This window comes from Staurois parvus, unplaced genomic scaffold (assembly GCF_062004578.1).
Source record: "Staurois parvus isolate SC_StPar_1 unplaced genomic scaffold, SC_StPar_1.0 ptg000775l, whole genome shotgun sequence".
NCBI lineage: Eukaryota > Metazoa > Chordata > Amphibia > Anura > Ranidae > Staurois > Staurois parvus.
In genome coordinates this window covers 89,231-106,301 of record NW_028318571.1, presented here as the reverse complement: position 1 = coordinate 106,301, position 17,071 = coordinate 89,231, and the positions used below count along the sequence as shown (strand labels likewise).

The following is a 17,071-nucleotide window of genomic DNA, read 5'->3' as shown; positions in this document are numbered from 1 at the left end:
GCAGAATACATGTTGGCCTAAATTCATTGCGAAATTTTAGTTTTTTTGGATATTTTTTATGACACAATTGAGAAGACGTTTTTTTTTTAAAAAAAAAGTTTTTTTCTGAAAATGTTTTTGTTTATAGTGCCAAAAATAAAAAGCGCACAGGTGATCAAATACCACCAAAAGAAAGCTCTATTTGTGTGAAAAAAAGGACATAAATGTAATTTTTGTACAGTGTTGCATGACCGCGCAATTGTCAGTTAAACTAGAGCAGCGCTGTATAGCAAAGAAATATCTTCTATACCATAGTTTGTAGGCGCTATAACTTTCACACAAAGCAATCAATATACACTTATTGGGATTTTTTTTACCAAAAATATGCAGCAGAATACATTTTGGTTTAAATTTATAATTAACTTTTAGTTTACTATATATTTTTTATAGCCAAAAGTAAAAAATATTGTTGTTTTTTTAAAACTTTTGATCTTTTTTTGTTTATAGCGCGAAAAATAAAAAGCTCACAAGTGATTAAATACCACCGAAAGAAAGCTCTATTTGTGTGAAAAAAGGACGTAAATTTCGTTTGGGTACACAATTGCATGAACGCGCAATTATCAGTTGAATTAGTGCAGCGCCGAATAGCAAAAAGAGGCCTGGTCATTAACCTCTTGCCGTCCGCCTGCTGTTTATAAACGGCAGGGCGGTGGCAGTCCAAGGTCGGGTTGCCGTTCCTAAATGGCACCCGCCTTTTCTAGCTGTGCGCGCTCCCTAGGAGCGCGCACCAGCGCGATCCGGTGTCCGCTGTGTCCTCCGGACACAGTGAAACACCGATCGTCGGACGGGACCTCTGTACGAGGTCCCGGTCATGTGATCACTGATTGGCGAATCAGTGATCACATGCAAAGTAGTGAGCAAGATGTCACTTGTGACATCATTGCTTACTACGTGTGAAATCTGTGAATGATCACAGAGGTCACATGGTACAAGGCTATTCACAACAGCCTTGTACCATGTGACAAGCTGTGACCAATCACAGCTCACTCAGTATTTCTCAATGACTGCAAGAATGCAGACAGAGAGAAAGAGAAATGATTGCTTTTACATCCTATATGGGTGTAAAAGCAATCAGTGTAAAAAAAAAAAAAAAAATCTTCATCACCCCCCACAAGTAGTACAGTGTCACCATGGTGACACTGTACTGCTAGGGTGACAGTATGTAAAAATAAAAAATAAAAATAAAAAATAATATAAAAAAAAATAAAATAAAAATGTAAAAAAAAATGTTTAAAAATTATAATGTTTTATTATAAACTAATTTGGATTTTTTTTTTTACTAAAAAAATAACGGAATAAATTTTGGCCAAGATTTAGGATGAAATATTATTTTTTTGCAAAATTTTATAAAAAAAAACACTTTTTTTCAAAATTTTTGGACATTTTCATTTACATAGTAAAAAAAATAAAAATCCCAGCGGTGAATAAATACCACCAAAATAAAGCTTTATCTGTCTCAAAAAAATGGTAAAAAATTCATATGGGTACAGTATTGCATGACCGCGCAATTGTCATTCAAAGTGTGATAGCGCTGAAAGCTGAAAATTGCCCTGGACAGGAAGGGGGTAAAAGTGTCCGGACAGGAAGTGGTTAAGGGGGGTAAATCCTCTATTGGGCATGTGGTTAAGGCGGAGTTCCATTCCAATTGGAAAAAAAAAATTAGCAGCTACGAAAACTGTAGCTGCTGACTTTTAAAAAACAAACACTCACCTGTCCTTCGATCCCGCGGTGTCCTTCCTGCACCTCCTTTCACCAGCCTTCCTGTGTTCCCGACATCTTCATCTCAAGTGTGGGCACCTGGCTGTGACAGCTTGTGGCTTCACAGCTGGGTGCCCACTGCCCTGAACAAATAGCCATGTAGTTTCCGAATTATTCCATAGTCTTCTGGGACCTGTCACATGTCCCAGAAGACTACGGGGAGGACAACTTCCGCTTCCGACTGCATAAGCGATCGCAGCGAAAGTGGGAGCTGGTACCTGCAAATTTTGGGTACCTGCTTCGGAGGAGGGGGTCCTGCTCCCCAAAGGTGACAATACTTAAAGGGGAGTGGGGGACCAGTCCTTAAAGTGGAAATTCCCCTTTTAGGTGGAGCTACGCTTTAAGTGGCTATGGCACAAATATGATTGAAAGGCGCAAGTGCCAAAGCATCATCTGCGCTGTCAGAACACATAAATAGGTGTTTCAACCAAAAAGGGTGCTATTAAAAAAAACTGTATAAAAAAACACTATATGCAACTATTGCTTCCTTTGAGAGAGTTATAAAAGTAATAATAGTAACAAAATGAAAATGAAGACAAAAGGAGGGGGCAAAAAAAAAAAAAGGCACCGCTGGGATTCGAACCCAGGATCTCCTGTTTACTAGACAGGCGCTTTAACCAACTAAGCCACGGCGCCGATTCGCCACAACACTGAGCAACTTTATAACTCAATTTCTATTCATGCATATAACAATGGTAGATTTTTATGAAACGTTATTTGTTAGTATTGTGCGACCAAGAAGCTGCAGTTATAAACCGGAAACTTTCGGAGAGCAGAAGTTTTGAGGAGAGATATGTCAATTCCTTAGAACTCACAGTAGGCGGAAATGGGCGGGGTTTTAAAGGTATCTACTCGGTGGCTGCATGGTTCGTCATAATCTCAAATTAAATAACGTTGATAAACAGTTTAACATTATTAAAGCACAAGGCGGATTTAGACGATGTATGAAGGATACCACACCAAATTTCTGCACAACCAAATTTTTATTTTTTGCCGATTTTTGCATATTTATTGGACAGCAAGCATATTACCCGCCATGTATGTATGCACAGCCCGTACTTGTTTGTAGATTCAAGCAATTGTATACTGTATGTGTACACTCTTGGAAGTGGATATGACAAATTGTCTTCCCTGTACAGGATCAGGCACTGTGAAGGATGTTTGTCTACATAGATGAAGGTGCATTTTGCTGCCCCCTCCCCTCCTTTTCCTTCCACAAGACCCAGTGTGTGACTGGATGGAGGATATCCATGCCCTGCTTCCAGTTTACTGGCAATGGGCAGCTGAACTAAAAGCCCACTCTGCTCCCAGTAGAAGAGAGGGCACAGTGTTATAGAACAATAGACAGGTATTTTAACCACTTAAGTTCCAGAGCGAATTCTTACATTTTTTGTTTACGTTCCATAAATAATTTTAGTAAAAATTACTTAAAATCAGTGTTTTTTTTCCTAGCGGAACATGCCGGAACTTTGCAAAGACTGAGGTAGAGAAGCAGATTCCACTTGACTTAGGGAAGCTGAGGAGTGAGCTGGCCATATAAGCTGATGCAATTTAGTTCCAGCTGCAGGGGGAAGGTGGAGTGATATCATCTGCACTCCGCCTCCCCTTGCAGACTGGATGCTCCTTTTGGCAGCAGCCGCAACTGTCTGGAAGTGATGTGGTTAGCCTATCCTGGCTGATCATTGCTCACTGTGCTGTGGATAAAACAGTGGAGTGGAGATAAGTTGTTATAAATTGCTTTTTTTGTGGCTTTCTCTTTCTTGGATGGGGATGTCTCTTTGCTGGAAGTGGCTGTCTTTTTGCTGGAAGGGGCTGTCTGCTGAATGGGCTGTTTCTTTGCTAAATATATGGGGCTGTCTCTTAGGTAGACTGGGCCGTCTCTTTGATGGATGGGGATGTCTCTTTGCTAGATGAGGATGTCTCTTTCCTGAATATGGGAATGTCTTTTTGCAGGATATGGGCATGTCTCTTTGCTGAGTATAGAGGATGACTCTTTGCTGAATATGATGAATGTCTGTTTGCTGTATGAGCGTGTCTCTTGCTGGATATGGGGGATGTCCCTTTACTGGATATGGGGGTGTCTGTTTTCTGGATTGGGCTTTCTCTTTGCTGGATATGAGGAATGTCTCTTTGCTGGATATGGGGGTGTATTTTTCTGGATTGGGTTGACTTTTTGCTGGATATGGGGGATGTCCCTTTGTTGGACATGGGGATGTCCCTTTGCTGGATATGGGGATGTTCCTTTGCTGGATATGAGGGTGTCTCTTGTTTGATATGGAGATGTCAGTTTGATGGGTTGGGCTGTCTCTTTACTGGATTGAGCTGTCTCTTTGCTGGATATGGGGGGGCCCTTTGCTGGATATAAGGATGTCTCTTTTCTGGATTGGGCTGTCTTTTTGCTCAATATGGCGGATGTCTCTTTACTGGATATGGGGGATGTCTCTTGCTGGATATGGGGGATGTCTCTTTTCTGGATATGGGGGTGTCTCTTGCTGCATATGGGGATATCTCTTGCTGGATATGGAGATGTCTCTTTTCTGGATTGGGCTGAGTCTTTGCTGGATGGAGATTTCTCTTGGATATGGGGGATGTCCCTTTGCTGGGTATGGGGGAATGTCTCTTTGCCGGATATGGGAGATGTCTCTTTGCTGGTTATGGGGATGTCTCTTTGTTGACTATGGGAATGTCTCTTGCTGGATTGGTCTATCTCTTTGGATATGTGAGATGCCTCTGATGCCAGAAGCAGGGAGGGAAGCAGAGAAGATACATATGACAGGAATGTTGAATTGAGTGCATCTGAGCTTACTTTGGTAGGCAAGATATTTCTGTTTTGTACATTTTACTGCATTGCTTTTTACTAACAAATCTATATAAATTATATAGCCTCCCTAAAGCTTACTTACTTCCCTGTTCTCTAAAGGGGACATGCTAGGAGGTGTGTAGGGGTGGAGACAAGGGGCGGTTCAGACCTAGGGGAGGGGGTTGAATTTCATACACCGTTTTCTCTGAGAAAAAAAAGCCCTGCTTAAATCCCCCAAAGCATTTTTATGTTACAGATAATAGAGCAAACATGAACGCAACATTTCAGTAAAAAATACGCTAAAGTTATTTTTTGTGCACATAAATGTATTTTATTACCCAATTACCGAATTTCTGTTTTGTTCTGGATACATTTGTTATGTTACTAATTTCTTTTTGTGGATTTGTTTTGGATTTCGTTTAGTTTCATTTAGTTTAGCTTTGTTTATTTAATATTGAGTCAATGGACCAATTCGTTTTGTATTTTCCGAAGATCTGAAGGGTCTGGTATGGATTTTGGTGGAAACCCAGGCAATTTTTAAAAACATATTTGCCATGGAGTACCCCTTAAAGTTCGTACCAGATCTGAAGGGCCTGGTAAGGATTGGAGGGGAACCCCACACTGCTTTTTTTTTTTTTTTAAACCGGCATTTGTGAGATACGAAACAAATTTTGAAATTTCAGAAACAAATTGGTCCCCGTACTCATTTATATCAGAGGGCCTTCAGATTCCAATAAGCCATTTGCCCGCAGACCACCCCCAAACCACAGCCCAGGGGGAAGCCACCTGCCCCAAAAGCACCCCCCCATGTTGAGGGCATGTGGCCTGGTATGGTTCGCTCATCCCCATTTTTTTGACCTGCCAGGCTGCATGCTCATATAAGGATCTGTATGGATTTTGGGGGGGACCCCACGCCATAAAAAAAATAAAAAATTGGAATGGGGTTCCCCTTTAAATTCATACCAGATTTTGTTTTTTTAAAAACTACTATTCTGAATAAGCAATGCTAAAAATACAAAACCAAATTCTGAAATTACAAAAACAAATTGGACCAATTCATTTTCTGAAATTTGGAATTTGTTTCATATCTTACAAATACTGGTTTAAAAAAAAAACACATGAGTGTCCCCCCCCAATCCATACCAGGCCCTTCAGGTCTTTACGGATTTTTAGGGGAACCTCACACCAAATTTTTTTTTAAAAAAGCAAAACCAAGCAAGCAGCCCAGCAGGCTAGGAAAGGAGGCCCCTTGTGATGTCACTGACCCAACGTGCCTCTGGTCAATGATATCATCCAGTGACTTAGTACCCCTGCTCATTCACATGGGGGGGCCAGGATCTGGGGGCCCCTCGTTAAAGTGGGCTTCCAGATTCAGATAACCTCCACGCTCGCAGACCCACACAACACACACAGTGTCAGCGATCGCGGCGTCCTGCCGGCCCGCGCATGCGCGCTGGCGACGGCTCACGCCGGGACACAGGCACTAGGTCCCGGCGAGCCGTGGATGACAGGATGCCGCGCATGCGCAGTGGGACCCGCGGGCGCGCCTCGGGCGGCCAATGACAGCCCAGGGGCGCGTCCCGAGCGGCCAATGACAGTGCAGGGCGCAATATTTAAAGATGCCCTGCACTGTCAGTAATCGCCGCAAGGTCTATCTGAGTTCCTGAGTCCTGTACCTGTGTTTTTGACCCTGATTGACCCTGACTACGCTGCCTACTCCTGTGTTGACCCGGATTGTCCTGACTACTCTGCCTTCTCCCATCCTGACCCCCGGCTTGTTTTGACCTCTCTACGGACTGACTTATCCTGCTGACCCTGCGTGTGACCTGACGATTCTCCGCCTGCCGATTCTGTACCTCGCCTACCCCACGGGACCCCCGCTCGTGATCCATCCTGCTAGGTCCTGCCGTCCTCCTCACATCTGGCTCTCCCGGTACCAATACATCCCCGGAGGTTGCCCCTGCCACTGGTGGGCCTGCTCGGAGGTCGTGACCTGGTCCCGGTCTGTTTCATGTCCATCCCCACCATCAGGGGCCCTGGTGAAAGCACAGACCGGGACTTAGACTCCACGCTTTGGGTAGGTCTGTCAAGTGGGCAGCCAGGGGCACCACCTGGCGGGTCCTAACACCCAGCCCAGGGATGTGGGGAAAAGACCCCTTTCTCCATCAACATGGGGACAAGAGGTGCTTTGGGGGGGGGGAGCTCCCCTGCCCTAAAGCACCCCCCCCCCTCGGTTTCCAGACCTGCCTGGTTGCATGCTTGAATAAGGGTCTGGATTTTGGGGGTACCCCATGCAATTTTTTTTCATTTTGACATGGAGTTCCTCTTAAAATCCATGTCAGACCCAAAGGGCCTGGTCTGAATCGGGGGGGACCCAATGTGTTTTTTACTTTATTGTTCTTTGCCGGCATTCTTTTGTTAACATTCAGCTATCAGTGGGGAAAACCACTGACAGCTGATGAGTCGTCAGTTGTTAAGGACGTGGTGGCTGGCTTCCCGGACCTCCCCTTAACAACTAGCAATTCACACAGAATTCGGATTGGTCGAAAATTCGAGTTTAAATCGTTCTGAAAATTTGGAATTTGTTAGAAAATAAATAAATGAAACGTAACTATGAATTTTACCAACATTTGTTACTATTGTTATTTGGAAATTCAGGAACATCCGAGTCTCTGAATAAATAAAAATGTGTCCAAATTTAGATTCGGAGTGAAACGCATTGCACATGTCTATTTATAGTTAATGCAGGAGCTCTGGCACTAGAACATGGCTTTACAAATTTGCTTTCAACCCCATCGCGTCGATGTCACACAAATATGCGGCCTCACAGAACTGGGCTTTTTTCCGTGGGGATGCATATTTGCGTACCTGTCTTTCTGCTGGGAGCACACCGCACAGCGCGCTCCCAGCACAAAGACCGCGGTGTCACTGAGAGCCCTGGGTCCCGTTCTAACGATCGGGACCCAGGACTCCCTATTCCGGGTCACATGATCACTGTGATAGCCTCTGATTGGCTATCACAGTGATCAGTCACTTTATAGCCCACCCCCCTTTTTTTTTTTCTCTGTGAATGGAGGAGAGAGATACATTGTATCTCTCTAACTCCTTGCATACAGAAAAAAAAATGTATGTTAATGAATAAATAAATAGATATTTAAAAATAAAAGAAAAATACCTAGATCAAAGTTTTTTTGATTGGTATCAGTGTCAGTTAGGCCCTGATTTACTAATGTGCCTAGGCGCATTTCCATGGGCTAACGTCTACTTTTCAATAGCGATCGTATACTTTTAGACGGCAAAGACATTTACTAAAGAAAGCGTCAACAAGTAGACGCGAAATCGAATTTACTAACCAGGCACAATCCAGGAATCAGTCTAAGAAAGTAGACTTGCTAAGAAGCACATCTAACACAACGAAAAATCACTGCAGAGACATGTTCACATTGAAATTTGCTTTCACAAATATCGGGACTTCACTTTAAACAATATCTTACATTTCAAAAAATTTTTTAAATGTGTGAAAAATTGTTTTTTAAAGGAATTCATGACAGTCAAGAACTAGACGCTTTTCTAGCGTCTATGCACGGATATAAATGTGCATGTGCAGAACACATTTTAGCCTTCAGGTCTGGTATGGATCTTAAGGGGAACCCCACGCCAAAATAAAAAAAAAATGGCATGGGGTCCCCCCCAAATCCATCCGAGCATGCAGCCCAGCAGGTCAGGAAAGGGGGGGCGAGTGGGCGCCCCCCTCCTGAACCATACCAGGCCACATGCCCTCAACATGGGGGGGTGCTTTGGGGCAGGGGGGCTCCCCCCACAAAGCACCTTGTCCCCATGTTGATGGGGTCAAGGGCCTCTTCCCCACAACCCTGGCTGGTGGTTGTGGGGGTCTGCGGGCAGGGGGCTTATCAGAATCTGGAAGCCCCTTTTAACAAGGGGGCCCCCAGATCCCGGCCCCCCCTATGTGAATGAGTATGGGGTACATGGTACCACTACTCATTCACAAAAAAACAAAAAGTGTAATGTAAAAAAAGACAGGACACGGTCTTTGACAAGTCCTTTAATAAAAGAAAAATCTAAAAGAATGTTCCCCGAAGTAGATCCAACGTCAATCAGGAAGCCCGCCGTCGGCGACCCGAAAAAAAAAAAAAAAAATAAAGGTTCCGTTCCTGATGATGGCTTCCCAGCCCTCTGCTGTGAGCCTGGTTGACAGCTCCTAAATATGTAAGGGGCAGGGCCACCCGGGGACATCATTGGAGTGACCCCACCCCATGTGACATCAATGATGTCACATGGGGTTGGGTCACATATATGATGTCCCTGGGTGGCCCCGCCCCTTACATATTTAAGAGCTGTCAACCAGGCTCACAACAGAGGGCTGGGCAGCCATCGTCGGGAATGGAACCTTTTTTTTTTTTCGGGTCGCCGGCACCTTACACCGTGATTGACGTTGGATCTACTTCGAGGGACATTCTTTTAGATTTTTCTTTTATTAACCACTAGCCTACAGGGCACTTATCCCCCTTCCTGCCCAGGCCAATTTCCAGCTTTCAGTGCTGTCGCACTTTGAATGACAATTGCGTGGTAATGCAACACTGTACCCATATGAAATTTTTATCATTTTTTTGTGACATATAGAGCTTTATTTTGGTGGTATTTGATCACCTCTGGGTTTTTAATTTTTTCTTAAACAAACCAAAAACCACTGAAAATTTTGAAAATTTTGCTGCCTATCTTAGTGATAGGCAGCACTGACGGGCACTGATAGGCGGCACTGATGCACACTGATAGGCGGCACTAACTGGCATTGATAGGTGGTACTGACTGGCACTGATGGGTGACACTGAAAGGCAGCTCAGATGGGCACTGATATGTGGCATTGATGTGCACTGGTAGGCACTGAAATGTGGTATTGATGTGGCACTGATAGGCACTGGCAGGTGGCATGTATGAGCACTGACAGCCGGCACTGCTGGACACAGCTGAATACATGACCGAGCCGACATCTTCAGCTCTGTCCGTTGATCGGTGATCCACCGCTGATTGCCATGTTGCATGCTCCCAAAGCTGCACATGCGCGGTTAGAATGGGAGGACGTCATATGACATCCTCCCAGAACGAGAGAACCGCCTTGCGCCCGTACAATGGTACCATATGGTACAATGGTACCATATGGCGGGCGGGAGGCGGTTAAAGGACTTGTCAAAGACCGTTTGATGTCTTTCTTTACACTACAGATTTTGTTTTTTCGTGAATAAGTAGAGGTACAATGTACCACATACTCATTCACGTAGGGGGGGGGGTCGGGATCTGGGGTCCCCTTGTTAAAGGGGTCTTCCAGATTCTGATAAGCCCCCCCACCCGTAGACCCCCACAACCACTGGCCAGGGTTGTAGGGAAGAGGCCCTTGTCCTCATCAACATGAGGACAAGGTGCTTTGTGGGGGGAGCCCCCCGCCCCAAAGCACCCCCCAATTCTTTTACATTCATCTGTCAGTGGGGAACGCCGCTGACAGCTGAAACATTAACATATGGTTGTCACTACTAAAATACCGCATTAGCTATTTTATCAAGTCATGCGGTGTTTTAGTAGTGAGAACCAATGCAGCATTCATGTTTCAGCTGTTGGCGGAGTTCCCCACTGACAGCTGAATGTAAAAGCATTGCCGGTAATTTAAAAAAAATGTAAAAAACGGCGTGGGGTCCTCCCTCCCATCCACACCAAGCCCTTCCGGGTCTGGTATGGATTTAGAGGGGAACTGCCATGCCAAAATGTAAAAAAAAAAATGGCGTGGGGTCCCCCCCAAAATCCATGCACTGCTGCCTCACAGCGCTAGGGTCATCAGTTTGAATCCCAACCACGGCAATGAAGTTGCATGATTTCCCTGGATGGCTACCCTAACATAGATTTTTGTGCTGGTTGCAGCATCTTTGCTTTCTGTCTAAATGATCCCTAGAATGTGAATTAGAATGAGGGCTTGTCTGTTCAAACACATTCAAAGCTGCACCTTATGTGAATGTCAAATGATGGGATGAGATAAGGGCCTGGACTAATGATTTATTTGTTAATGCTGGTTTGCACTCTGCCCCCTTTTGGGAAGGATTTGTCAAGCCAAGAGCTGAGAGAGAGAAGAGCGAGCAAGAGAGCGAGAGAGAGAAATGGATTTAAAAATAAATAAATAAAATAATGACATGGAGTCCCCCTCCAAATCCATAACAGACCCTTATCCGAGCATGCAGAAACCGCATGCCTTCAAAGATTTATTTCCTTTGTTGAATTGCCTGCTTGGTTTACACTAGATGCGATTTTAAAATAGTACTGTTTGTTGGCAATTTCACCGTGTTTTCTGTAGATTTACCAATGAGTTATTGCGTTTTCAATTGTGTTTTGCATTGTGATTTCTATTGTAGTCTATATGTGAAATTGCTACAAAATGCAGAAAAAGTTAGACAAAAACTACTTTTGAAATTGTGCTGCAGCAAATAGTGTATGCTAAGACACTCACATCCACATTCATTAGATCCGATATCAGGTACAATTTCAATTCCCAAGTCACACCAGAAATAGCACACGCTGGATGCAACTTGGCATGCGATTTGCATGCCCTGTGACTTACAAATCGCATGCCAAATTGCACTTGATGTGACTGGGGGCTAACACCACAGTCACATCTAATCCGATTTGGAAATTGGGCAACTTACAGTGAAGTCGCACGATTTCAAAATCAGATTGGATGTGAATGGAGCTTATAGTGGACAATAGGGTGCGACTTGGCCTACGATTTGCAAGCCGTCTGGCATGCAAATCGCATGCCAAATTTCACCTGATGTGACTGGGGGCCACCCTGGTCACATCAAAGCGGATTTTGAAGTGGTGCGACTTACACTACGGTCACATCATGTGACTTACAGTGAAGTCGCATGATTTGAAAGTCGGGGGACATGCTGATTTAAAGTGCGATTTTCAAGACATCTGACACAGATCTCTCTGCAAAGCGCATGAAAAGTAGTGTATTCATTACTTTAGAAATTGTTGCGGCTCCCACCAAGTTTGAACCACACCAATATGAATGCTCTAATAGCGGTAACATTGAGTACGACTTGGCATGTGATTTGCATGACATGCGACTTGCAGATCGTATGCCAAGTCGCATCCTATTGTCTGCTATTAGAGCGGTCACATGGGTGCGTTTCCGACACTGATTTCTAAAGGAGTACATGTACTACTTTTGTGGCGATTTGCATAGATATCTGTGTCAGATGTCTTGCAAATTGCAAGGAAATCGGCATATTCACTGTAAGTCGCACAATTTCTAAATCGGCTTTGATGTGAGGCCTTTTTATGTTTGATTTCCCAAGTGTATTTCAGATTTATGGGACAACCCGCATACTAGCAAAAGTGAATTGACATTTTCAGTATTGCATGCGAGATGTGGTCATGTGACTGCCTTAACTCATGCGATAATCTGGAGTGAATTGTGCCCATAGTGCCAATAAATATTGCCATGGGGTTCCCCTTCACATCCCTGTTCAATGTTCTGTTGTATGCGGCACAGGTACACTTCACTGTGGCTTTCTTTCTGACTCTGATTTGTGGGGCCTGTATACTAAGGGTTAACGCAGGTGGGAAGAGGAATCATCAGGTGCAAACACTTTCTCTGACCAAATGAATGACAGTGGCAGGTGTGGCCTATGTTATATAAAGAGTTGCAGTAGTGGGTAATTTTTTCCTTGTAATAGGCCAGGTTATTTTCAGCAAGTGCTTGCCTGTGGTGGTTTGGGAAGGAAAAGATATTGTGGTGAGTTGCCCCAGACCACATTCACACTGTGTTTTGATGTGGGCTGTAAATGTTTTCCATTTTTTTCCTTCTAAAGTGTCTTTATGTGTTATTGTACAATGATTGTGTGTTTATTATCTTTGCATTGTAATCCTATCACGTGTCAATTGCTCTGCTCTTCCAAATCTGCACTTGACTATAGTTTGCTTGCTTATTTAGACTGAAATGCAGTTTTCGGACAAACCTGATGAGAAATGTATGTGTGGGGGATTTGGGTAGGTGGGAGGTGTTTTATTTTGACACTTATGTATTTTTATATTGATATTTTGACCTGCAGCCTGTTTTGTGGATAGATAAGCCTACTAAGTGATTCATATTAACTGTTTGTTTCCTGCTGTAACCTGTGAAAGCACAGTTCATTAGAAGTATAATCTTTTAGATTGTAAGCTCTTATGAGCAGGACCGTTCTATTTTAGCAACATCAATCCTGCTTTTTTTTTTTCCACCAAGAAATTGACTACCTACTTGTTGCTGCTGTCCAAATAAATGTGGAATATGTATTTGATCAAAAAAACGTTTGGACTATGTTTATTTTTGGGGGTTATTTCATGTTCAAGTTCAATATACTAGCACCCCTAACACTTATGTTTTGCAAGCTATATAATATGCCCAAATCTAGCTTGCTAGAGTGCACATATGCAAGTATGTCCAAACTAACAAACCAAAAGCCCCTTATTGCACATCAAGACCATGTTATGTACCAATGAATAGGTCCTGTTCAATGTGCAGCTAGCTACAATCCTCTTAACAGTAATACATTAGGTCCCCAATTTATGTTGACTTTGGGCCTTTACCGCCAAACATATATTCACCAATGCCAAATACACAATAGAGCTGCAAACATATATTCACCAATGTGATATACACAGTAGAGTTGCAAACATATATTCACCAATGTCATATACACAGTAGAGCTGCAAATATATTCACCAATGTTATATACACAGTAGAGCTGCAAACATATAGTCACCAATGTCATATACACAGTAGAGCTGCAAACATATAGTCACCAATATCATATACACAGTAGAGCTGCAAACATATAGTCCCCAATGCCAAATCCACAATAGAACTGCACACATATATTTGCGAATGTCATATACACAATGAAGCCGCATGGAAAATTGCTATGGTGCACAAATAAACACCAAGATGGCTGTTGGAGGAGGCGCTAGAGCAGCTGTCATACTGTAAATACGTCATCACATTTGCAGAAGGACGTTTGCACACACCCAGAAGTGGTAGTGGCGAGTGTTAGAGGATGGGAGTGTAGTTAGGAAAGTTTAGTGGTAATTTGCAAGTCTATTTTTTGGCTTTGTGAATTGTTCTTTCGTGGAATTCCAGTCCAGGGGTGGACTGACCATTTGGAAACTCGGGCACTGTCCGAGGGCCCGGGGTCAGTAGGGGGCCCCATGAGATGCCCCTGGTACCTTTTTCATAGGCTTTTTTGAGTTTGGGCAAGGACACAGGGGCCCCATGATCCCCTATTGCCCGGGGGCCCCATGAGTTGTCAGTCCGCCCCTGTTCCAGTCCACATCTGGACATGGTGAGATCGCTGTTCTTGACCAAGGAGCTGATCCTCATTTGCAGGGGAAACATTGAGGTACATAGCAGAGGTTCAAGGTATTCTGTAGAAGTTATTGTTCTTCCTAACTATACAGGTGGCACAGACACAAGCATACACCCAGGGCCACTGTTAGATATCACAAGGCCCCATACAGCATTCCTGACAGCCTCCCACCACCAGAGAAAATATCCAAATTATATTTATGGTAAAAATACACTAAAAACATTATTAATGGACACACGTCCAACCATATTCCTGTGAAATCTAAATGATAAAACTGTACTGAGTTCATAAATAAAGCTGTGTGTGTAATTGAGGTCTTGGGGCTCATTCACATGGGTGCTGTGCCTGTAGAGTGTGAATCAGTGGTTTGTTTTTGTGGCTGTCACTGTTTGTAGGCAACCTATGTTACACTATGGAAATGCTGCAGGTCCTAATTTGACAAGCATATGGGTGCAGGTGTACAGCCCTGAACACAGACAGTGAGCATTCAGGGCCACTTCCCCACACCTTCACACCTGTCAGATTAAAACCTGTGTTCATACAGCTGCTGTGTCCCCATAGTGTAACAGGTGGCTCCAGCCACATGAACAACCCACTCATTCATGCTGTACGGCCAGAGGACCTGTGTGAATGGGGCATTTTTGACTTTTTTTTTTCTCAGCTCATTAATTTCAATGGGCTGCCTAACGTGTGGGAACATGCAAAAATACTGCAGGCATATTATTTTAAAAGTGTGTTAAACCTAACCGCACAGTAGTGTGTTGCAATGCGTTTTGGTGGCTGTGAATGCATCTGTGTTTACTAGATGTGTGGAGGTGCGATTAACTTTTCATCATGGTACCTGCGCATATATGCAGAGGGCATGACATTTCTTTGCTGTGCAGGAAAATACGTGCTCTTGCATGTGTTTCTGCACCACAAATGGTGTGAACAAGTCCTAAGGGCCAGTTCACACTATAGAAACACAGTCTAGATGTGTTCCAGATGCGTTTTTGCATGCACTTTTTTGAATGCATGTTTAGCGTGTTCCAGTGCATTATGGATGCATTTTTGATGTGTTCCCGTGCATTTTGAATGTTTTTGATGTGTTCCAGTGCATTTTGGATGTGTTTTTGACGTGTTCCAGTGCATTTGTTTATGCATTCCAGTTAATTTTTTTCCCTCTCTTTTTCTTCAATTTAATTAGGGACATGTGCGTTTTAGTGCGTTCCAGGGGGTTTTACTGCGTCCAAGTACAGTTCTATGCATAAACCATACAGCCTGTTTTTTGGCAGCACCTGCAATGCACTGGAACTTCAAGCGCTGATGTGAACTATGACATTGACAACCATATAACCTTCTTTCTATGCGTTTTGAATGCAAAAAAGCAACTGAAACACATGTAGTCGTTGGTTCGAATCCCAGCCACGGCACCACCTGCCTGGAGTTTGCATGTTCTCCCTGTGCCTGCGTGGGTTTCCTCTGGGTACTCCGGTTTCCTCCCACACTCCAAAGGCATGCTGGTAGGTTAATTGGATCCTGTCTAAATTGTCCCTAGTATGTGTACGTATGAATGTGAGTTAGATTGTACACCCCTTGAGGGTTAGGGACTGATGTGAATGTACAATATATATATATATATATATATATATATATGTAAAGCGCTGCGTAAATTGATGGCGCTATATAAGTACATGAAATAAATAAAAATAAATGTAGTGTGAATTGGCCCTAAAGGTTATTATAGGTAAGGGAACTGGACTGACCAGGAATTGTGAATTCAATCAGGCTAGTGGTGAGATACAGTGCAATCAGATCTGAGCTGCAGGTGATAGGAAATGAGACACATTAACTTGATCAGTAAACAAATAGTTAAATAAAAAGAGTGGGGCGGCGATACATAGATTTGCAGATGGAACAGGTGATGACGGGGGGGTGGGGGAGGGGGTCAAGTTGTATAAGGAGAGAGGTTTAAGGGCTCGTTCACACTTGACTTTATTTCTAACTCTTGCCGAACGGCCCTAAAGCATTTGACAGGCATTTGGGAAACTGTTTTAACGCTCCTCAAATGCTCCCCAAATGCCCTATGCACAGTTTTGAGGCATTTGATAGGCGTTTGCCAAGCGTTAAAACTGCACCACAAATACCTGTAATGAAGTTAAATGGTATTAACACTCTGCAAATGCCTCGCAACCGCGTCACAACCGCACCACAAATGCCTGCCAGGCGTTTGTAGAGCTGCACTATAGACTTGAATGGGAGGCTTCAACTCCTACTGACTGAACATGAGGCGCCAGTTTTGCCGCGCCACAAAGCTAACGCTTCAGTGTGAACAGCACTGTGTGCTGCCATGTGCAGAATTTTTATAGGCATTTGAGAAGCGTTAAAAACGCTTTCCAAACGCCTGTCTGACGCCTGCTGACAAAGCTAGTGTGAACGTAGCCTAAGAGAAGAGAAACAAAGTTGTAATGAAATATAAACAGAAGGAAAATTGAAAGTTTCAAACTTGTCAGAAGAACAAGGTAAGATTTACTCCCATTGATTGATCAATATTCTTGGCACTGACAGAACCCTGGAAATTGATCTCCATATTTTGAGCATTCACAAATGTCAAGGAGCTTACAATCTAAGACCAGAAACTCAGACATATACTAGGCCCAATTAACCTAACAGCATGTCTTTGGAGTGTTGGCAGAAACACACCCATGCAGAGAAAGCATGCAAACTCCAGACAGGTCAGCTATGACTGGGATTAGAACCCGTGCTGTAAGTCCTGCGTACTAACCACTAAGCCACTGTAGAAGACAGAGTTTGAGCTGGAATGTAGAAGAGTTACATGATTAAGGAGAAGGAAGATATATAATTATATTGGGGAATTAGAACTAGACATTCAAATTATTTGAGAAAAAAGTGTGAAAATGTTTGACATTTCAAAATAGAATGTATGACATTCTTTAGGAAATGCATTAGTTGGCCGATCATTTTTGGAGAAACCGCAAAAAAAAAAAATATATAATATAGGTGTGCTTTTTATTTTAAATTATAAGTATTCTCATATGCAAACAGAAAAACACAGAGACAAAGC

The 17,071-nt window shown here is 43.3% G+C and overlaps 1 non-coding gene across 1 annotated transcript; it reads right to left on the bottom strand.

Moving 5' to 3' along the window:
• Positions 1-2,359: 2,359 nt before the first annotated feature.
• Positions 2,360-2,433, bottom strand: TRNAT-AGU (transfer RNA threonine (anticodon AGU)). Its single transcript has one exon. It is a non-coding gene; the product is annotated as a tRNA-Thr (tRNA).
• Between the last annotated feature and the right edge of the window lie 14,638 nt (positions 2,434-17,071).